At 52.3% G+C, this 7,086-nt stretch overlaps 1 protein-coding gene across 1 annotated transcript in view; it reads right to left on the bottom strand.

Annotated features, from left to right (window-relative positions):
* Positions 1–7,086, bottom strand: part of Dap (death associated protein) — a 41,493-nt gene that overhangs the window by 2,751 nt on the left and 31,656 nt on the right. The gene's annotated exons all lie outside the window — the stretch shown is intronic.

Here is a 7,086-nt window from a genome sequence, read left to right as displayed (position 1 = left end):
CTTTGGAACTGTGGGACTCGGGGGCTGTGAGTCTCAGGGGGCTGTGGGACTCAGGGAGCTGCGGGGCTTTGGAACTGTGGGACTCGGGGGCTGTGGGGCTCAGGGTGCTGCGGGGCTTTGGAATTGTGGGACTCGGGAGCTGTGGGGCTCAGGGTGCTGCGGGGCTTTGGAACTGTGGGACTCAGGAGGCTGTGGGATTCGGGGGCTATGGGGCCCGGGAGCTGTGGGGCCGCTTCTGAGGTTAGTCCAGGAAGAGCGTGGAAATGGGCTGCAGCAAGTAACAGCTGAATTACATAAAAGCACCGATTCTTTTATTGCTGTCAGTCTATGAGACTGGAAACAGGCTTCCCTGAAGCGGGGCAGAAACAGCTAAACTTGGGGTATTATAGGGTCCCCAGAGTCCATGGCTTCTGGAAGTTTCTAACTGGGGAGACTCGGAGTCAAAGCAAATTCCTGGCCCTGGTGCCCTCCCCTCAAGAATTATAAAGGCAAAAAAAAAAAAGTCACTGAAAACTACAAAACAAAACCAAAATTATGTTTATGGGTATTTTCCTGCATGCATCTGTGTAGCGCTTGTGTGCTTGGTGCCCAGAGAGGCCAGAAGAGGGCGTCAGATCCCTCAGAGCGAGAGGTACCTTGTGAACTGCCCTATGGGTGGTGGGAATGGAACCCAGGTCCTCTGGAAGAGCAGCCAGTGTTCGTAACTCTTGAACAATATCTCCTGCCTCACAACTTGAAAAATAAGTGTGTGTGTGTGTGTGTGTGTGTGTGTGTGTGTGTGTGAAGGTCAGAGGTCAACCTCAGGTGCAGAACACAGTTTTTCAGACAAGGCCCCTCTCTAGCCTGAACTTGGCGAGTGTAGGCTGGACAGCCAGGGAGCCCCAGGATCCACCTCTCTGTAGTGCCCGCCCCAGCATTGTGTGTTTTTAAAACTTTTTCATTGGTACATATTAATTGTATACGTTTTCTTTGTGTGAGTATCAATTCTTAACACCTTAATTCATATTAAGCTCCCTGAAACTGTCTACAGTACTGAGGGGCAGAATATGGTATAGCATCGAAGTAATAAGTGTTCCCTGAGGGAAGAGAGATGGGCCCAAACACGTTCAATTGCTGCAGTCTCACGCAGAGGCTGCGGTGGCTCTCCTTCCCAATTCCTGTAGATCTGGTCGTATTCTTTTCTCCTTCATTTTTTTTTTCTTACAAAAGTAATCACACTGTGTCAGAAACTGCTTTCTGATCTGAGATATGGCAGGCGTATGTCACATATAAAATCTGGTTATGGGCACTGATTTCTTGGGGAGATGCATGGTGCCCAGTTCATAAACGCCACGACGAGTCGGAAGTAGGGAGCGGGGCGCCATGAACTAATGTCCCCAGCAGAGCCACGCCTGGGTTTGAGAGGCTGATCTAAATAAGTTTGGACTCTACAAGTCCCTCATTGCCTGCTTCTGCACCTGCTCTTCTGACTACAACACAAACACTAAGCACGACTAGGCCACTAGCTGCCACCAACCCCGACCCCAAGGGTGTCATCAGACAGTCTGAAACCTACGGTGCAAACGCCGTTTTGCGACGACCACTCCCCTACCTGGTGAACCTGGTGGGCGCAATGATGTCTCTGTGTACCTGTGTGTACAGAGGCCAGAGGCCAGCCCTGGGTTATTCCTCGAGCACCGTCCACCCTACTTACTATGTGTGTTTGACATAGGTCCTCTCGCTGGCTTAGCGTGTGTAGAGCAGGTCATTGAGTCCAGGGATCTGCCTGTAGCCATGTCCCCAGCACAGCATCACAGTGCACTCTCCCACACCTTCCTTCTGAGCTGGGTTCTGGGACTCAGGCCATCACACTTGTACAGCAAGGGCTTTGCCATCTGACCTCTCTCCCCCTCAAATGCACTGATTCAGGACTTTCTTTGGTTCATGCAGCCGCTTCCGTGGTTGAACAATTCATTGGAGGAGATTTGAACTCGCATTCCTGGACCATATTAACTTCTAGGGAATCCATATTCACGCTCTTGGAATAAACTCTCTCTTACTCCGCTTGAAGCAGGAGTTGTGCTTTGTTCTGACGGTCTGTGAGAGGCATTCAGAGGCAGACTGTGGACAAGGTCACAGCCCAGAAAGACGGGGGCAGGACACGGGACCGAAGGGAGGTCCTTGGGACGCTGTTGTGCTCAATGCCAGGCCTGCTAGGCAATGGTTGAAGAAGTATCGCGTGAGCTTCCAACCACCTCCCATAGTTCTGCATCTGGGTTATGCCACAGGGCTCCTTTGAAGGAAGTCACAGCTAGGCTCTGTGTGTGTGTGTGTATGTGTGTGTGTGTAGGCAAAGGTCTTACTATTTAGAAGGTGCGCGAATGCTTACATCCTAGCGACTATAGCAAAACCACTTGAAATTCCTCAAGTAGTTTCTGTTGCTCCAGGAATTGAAGAAACTTCACCTTACTGAACAGCTCAGAAACATCCCGGTGTCTCTCGGTTTCGCTGACTGCTTGTGGTGGGGCTAACTGGGTCAGAGCTTTCTCTACCGCATGCCAATTTAACTGCAGAGAGGAGTCAGTTCGCTAATTCCAAATCTCCCCACAAAGCAAAGGGGCTGCAGATGCGCAGTCTCAGAACATGCTGGCTACTTCCGGCAGGGACCACCCTGGAAGCTGCAGCCGCAAAGGTCCATCTGTCCGATGTGCAGCCAGCTCTGAGGAGTCTTTGGGGAGGGCTGCTGTCCTGGTGGTACCACGGTGAGGAAATAATAAGAGGCTGGAAAGAATGAGTCTAACCTTCCTGCACACCGAGGGACTTACCATCCTAGCCCCAAGATTCACTGTGTTAAAATGGCTTGGAACCCTGAATTACTATGTCATAGCTGCTATCCAAGTTGTTACCAGGGATCCCCCATCAGCACCTGCTCCCAGGCATCAAGAACAGTTGAATCATACTGCAAGGTTGCCTTGGGTACTATCCCTCTACCTGCCTCCTCTATCTCCACTCTAGCCAAGGCCTGTGAGTATTTGCTGAGTCAAGCTTGACAGGTAGGCGGGGCTTTGCACTGAGTGACAGGAGGTGTGAGAATCAGGATAGGAGGAAACAGATGTGGCTCCAGGGCAGGTTGGAGACAAGCCTTTTCCCAGTCCCTACTTAGCACCCTACCACTCCCTGAGTCTCCCCATCATAACCTTAAATGACTGCAAGGTCTTGAGAGCTGGAAGGAGACCGCAGGGGTAAAAAATGACCTCTCCTATCCCATCCATCACAAGGAGGCTTCGGGAGAGATGGTCATAAGCTGAGGACCCACAGGGAGCTCAAGAACTACACTTGAAGACCGGGTAGCTCAAAGAAAAGTTCATGATGGAGGAGCTCTGTGGTACGGAGCTGGACTCGAGCGCTCCAGGGCTCCGTGCACTGTGCCCCTATGTGCCCGAGGCCGAGCGCTGCGCCCCTACGTGCCCGAGGGTGTATAGCCACAAGTACCTACTTTGCAGGCTCCATTTCTCTGATGGAAATCTTTCTGGCCAGTGCTGTTTGGAAGACTCACCATTGTTTTCTCTCAAGAAACAGCAGCCACCCCTACCCTCCCTTGGCCTCAAGCCTCTCCAATCTTTAAAATCACCTAGTAAGATTTCCAGGAACTAGGCAGGAGGCAGTGACGCACGCCTGTAATCCCAGCATTTGGGAGGCAGAGACAGGCGGATCTCAGAATTAGAGGCCGGACTGGCCTACAAAGTGAGTTCCAGGACAACCACATGTTACACAGAGAAACCCTGTCTCAAAAAACCAAACCGAGGACTCCATGCTGAGAAGAAGGACAAACTGAAAGAGAGGCCCAGTTGCTGGGTGGCTCTCGTGGAATGCATACTTCTTGACTACCCTTTGCAGGGACGCAGAGTTATGACACCTTGGGAGCAAACCCTGGGAGTTTATTTCAGCTTTGTTTGGAACCTGTGGCCTTGTGTGTCCCCAGAGTTCCCACCTGGGGTGTTTCCCAAAGCATCTCCTAACAAACAGGCGGAAGAGTCCTTTCCTGCCACTCTCTGTCCTTTTAATACCTTTCTGGCCTGGTCTTCTACTACTTGGGGTTATTAATTTCACGGACACCTGAATACTCATTAGTATGGCTGGTGCGTGGAGGTTCCTGTCTCACCCCACTGCACCCAGGCGGGGTTTGTAGAGAGAGTCATTCTTTAAGTGTGTCGGCTGAGGCTGCTTCCCGCCTGCTCTGCATGTCCCCACCAGGTGGCGCCATTGGTCCTTTCAGAGCATCAGGAAGCCCAGCGTTTTCTAAGGGAATCACTGTCAGGTGGGTCTCAGTGGAGGTGAAACTCAATCTGAGCACTCCCAGTGGGATTAACCCAAGATAGAAGGACCCAAGCCCTCTGCCTTTGGCACACGCAATTGGCTGTGTTTTTCAAGAGGGCTAGCAGATGTTCATGGTCGGTCTGGTCTTAGAGCTGCCTGGCAACGAGGAGAAATTTCCTCACTGGGGTGGGGCCTAAGTGCCTACTCCTTCCTGCAGATATCCTAAGTCCAGGGCATTCTCCCAAGAGTCCAGAGGTGCCCGGGGCCAGGGCCCCATGTGATGCAGCAGCTCCTGCTTGGGGCTCTAACGCACTTCTCTTTAAGGCTTGGCTGACTGGATCTTGAAGGCTGAACCTTCCACATAAGATAAGCTAAACTCCCAGGGCTGAGTGAGGGTTAGCTTGGCTTCTACTTAACGCCCCACTGTGCACTCACTCAGGACACGATGTGAGAACTGCCAGCTGCTTCAGGAGGGCCTGCGACCTTCGCCTTTATCACTACTCTGTGGCTTTGGAGCCTGTCCTGGCACTAACTCTGTAGACCAGGCTGGTCTCGAACTCACAGAGATCCGCCTGCCTCTGCCTCCCGAGTGCTGGGATTAAAGGCGTGCGCCACCATCGCCCGGCGCCTTTATCACTAGAGAGTTCCCGAAAGCTGTTCTTGGCTAGGACTCTTTACGACCAAAACTTGGAACCCTTTCTCTTCCCCCTTTTCTTGCCTCTCCCTGACACAGAGGACAGTCGTCATCTATCCTCCACGACTGACCTCTCCTCACAGACGCCAGACGTGGTGATGACCTTGTGTGGTGATGACCTTGGCGCCCAAGAGTCACTCCCTTCATCCCACCGTAGAGGAGGAGAGACCCCAGGCCACACGAGTCCAGCACGGCTGTCTCCGTGTTTTCACCACCCTGGAGCACAGAGGGTGTGTGAAGGGACGCTGGAGGGTATGGGTTATGGAGACAGAGGCCCTGGGGCCAGATGGGCAGCTTCCTGGCTTCATTATCTGTCTGTAAAATGGGAGTGAGGTCCACTCGTGCAACAGCTGGAGGCTTAAACGAATAACCCTGTGGCTGCGTGCAGCACACAGCTGCCTGCAAGCTCACATTTGGGGGCAACGGTGGAATTAATTTTGTCTTCTGAACCGTAACTGAAGATTTCCTCCCAGGGGGACACTAAGAGGGGCGCATGGATCGCCCTGGGGAGGGGGATTGGATGAGACCTCCTGGGTAAACTGGGAGGGGCAGTAGAGAGAAGGGCATAAGGGATGAGAAGGATGAGAATATAAAGGAACAGGATGGTTGTGGGGAGAGGAGCAGGAGAGCAATGAAAGAGATATCTTGATAGAGGGAGCCACTACGGGGTGAGGGAGAAACCTGGTGCTAGGGAAATGTCCAAGAATCCACAAGGATGACCCCAGCTAAGACTCCTAGCAATAGTAGAGAGGGCGCAGGAACTGGCCTTCCCCTGTCATCAGATTGGTGACTACCCCCAGCTGTCATCAGACAGCCTTCATCCAGTAACTGATGGAACCAGATGCAGAGATCCACAGCCAAGCACCAGGCCGAGCTCCGGGAGTCCAGAGAGAGGAGGGGTTATATGAGCAAGGGGGGTGGGCAAGATCATGATGGGGAATCTACAGAGACAGCTGAACCAAGCTCGTGGGAACTCAGAACTCTAGCTGTGGATCCCACATGGGGCCAAACTAGGCCCTCTGCAAGTGGGTGACCAGTTGTGTGGCTTGGTCTATTTTAGGGTCCCCTGGCAGTGGGACCAGGATCTAGCCCTGGGGCATGAGCTACTTTTTCGGAGCCATTCTCTATGGTGGGATGCCAGGCTCAGCCTTGATGCAGCAGACAGGGGCTTTGTTCTACCTCAACTTAATGTGCCAGGCTTTGGTGATGCCCCATGGGAGGCCTTACCCTTTGGGAGGAGTAGGTAGGGGGTGGGTGGGAGTTGAACTATGGTTGAAAGGTTCTGGTTGGTGGAAGGCAGTCCCAGCACACGAAGAGCCAGGACTGGGACCTGTCCGTAGTGATGTCTGGAAAGCGTGCTGGAACGGGGTAGGGGATGCCCGTGTGCTGTCACCCGGAGAGCCTGAGAACAGTCTGTGTATCAAACCACACATGCATTAGAAGCTTTACAGGTTCCGTAATTTCAGGAAGCAGCACTTAGAGCTCTCCCATCTTTGATTCTGAAAACAGCGATGTTTTTAGGGCATTCTTTTGAATTTCAATGACAAGGAAGTTCACGGAATCGCTGGTGCTGACTAGGCAGGTACTGAAAACTCGGGTGTTAATTGTTACGTCTGGAAATAAAATCCAGGTTCGAGGGTCGCGCTTTCCAACGACAGGGTTTCCTGCTTGTTCAGTAGCTGGAGGGGTGGGGCTTGACCTCTCTCCTCATGATGTCCTCTCCCTCCTCTGCCCTAGCAAGAAGACAGTGACAAGCACCAGGGGCCCTGTTTACAGATGGGGTAAAGATGAGGACTGTTTCCCAAAAGGCCGCTTTAGATCATCAGGAAGCCAGCGAAACAACCTATGAAGTCCGCCAGGAGCTGAGACGAACGGTCGTTTTAAATCTCCAGAAACAGAATTGTCCGGTTTCAGTGTGGTCAGTCTCTGTGGAAACCATGAAAACCCTGAGTATGCCCTAAAGGATGAATAGAATTCCCATGAGACAGAGCCTCTACTGAGATGTCTGGCCCCCCATCCCATCTAGTTATTTTTAGGGTACATGGAGAACCACAGCATCTCTGTGAACTTGGCAAATAAGGAGGCTCAAGGGGGGA

Source organism: Microtus ochrogaster, chromosome 19, assembly GCF_000317375.1.
Source record: "Microtus ochrogaster isolate Prairie Vole_2 chromosome 19, MicOch1.0, whole genome shotgun sequence".
Classification (NCBI taxonomy): domain Eukaryota; kingdom Metazoa; phylum Chordata; class Mammalia; order Rodentia; family Cricetidae; genus Microtus; species Microtus ochrogaster.
The sequence above is the reverse complement of the archived record's forward strand: the minus strand, read 5'-3'. Positions and strand labels throughout refer to the sequence as shown.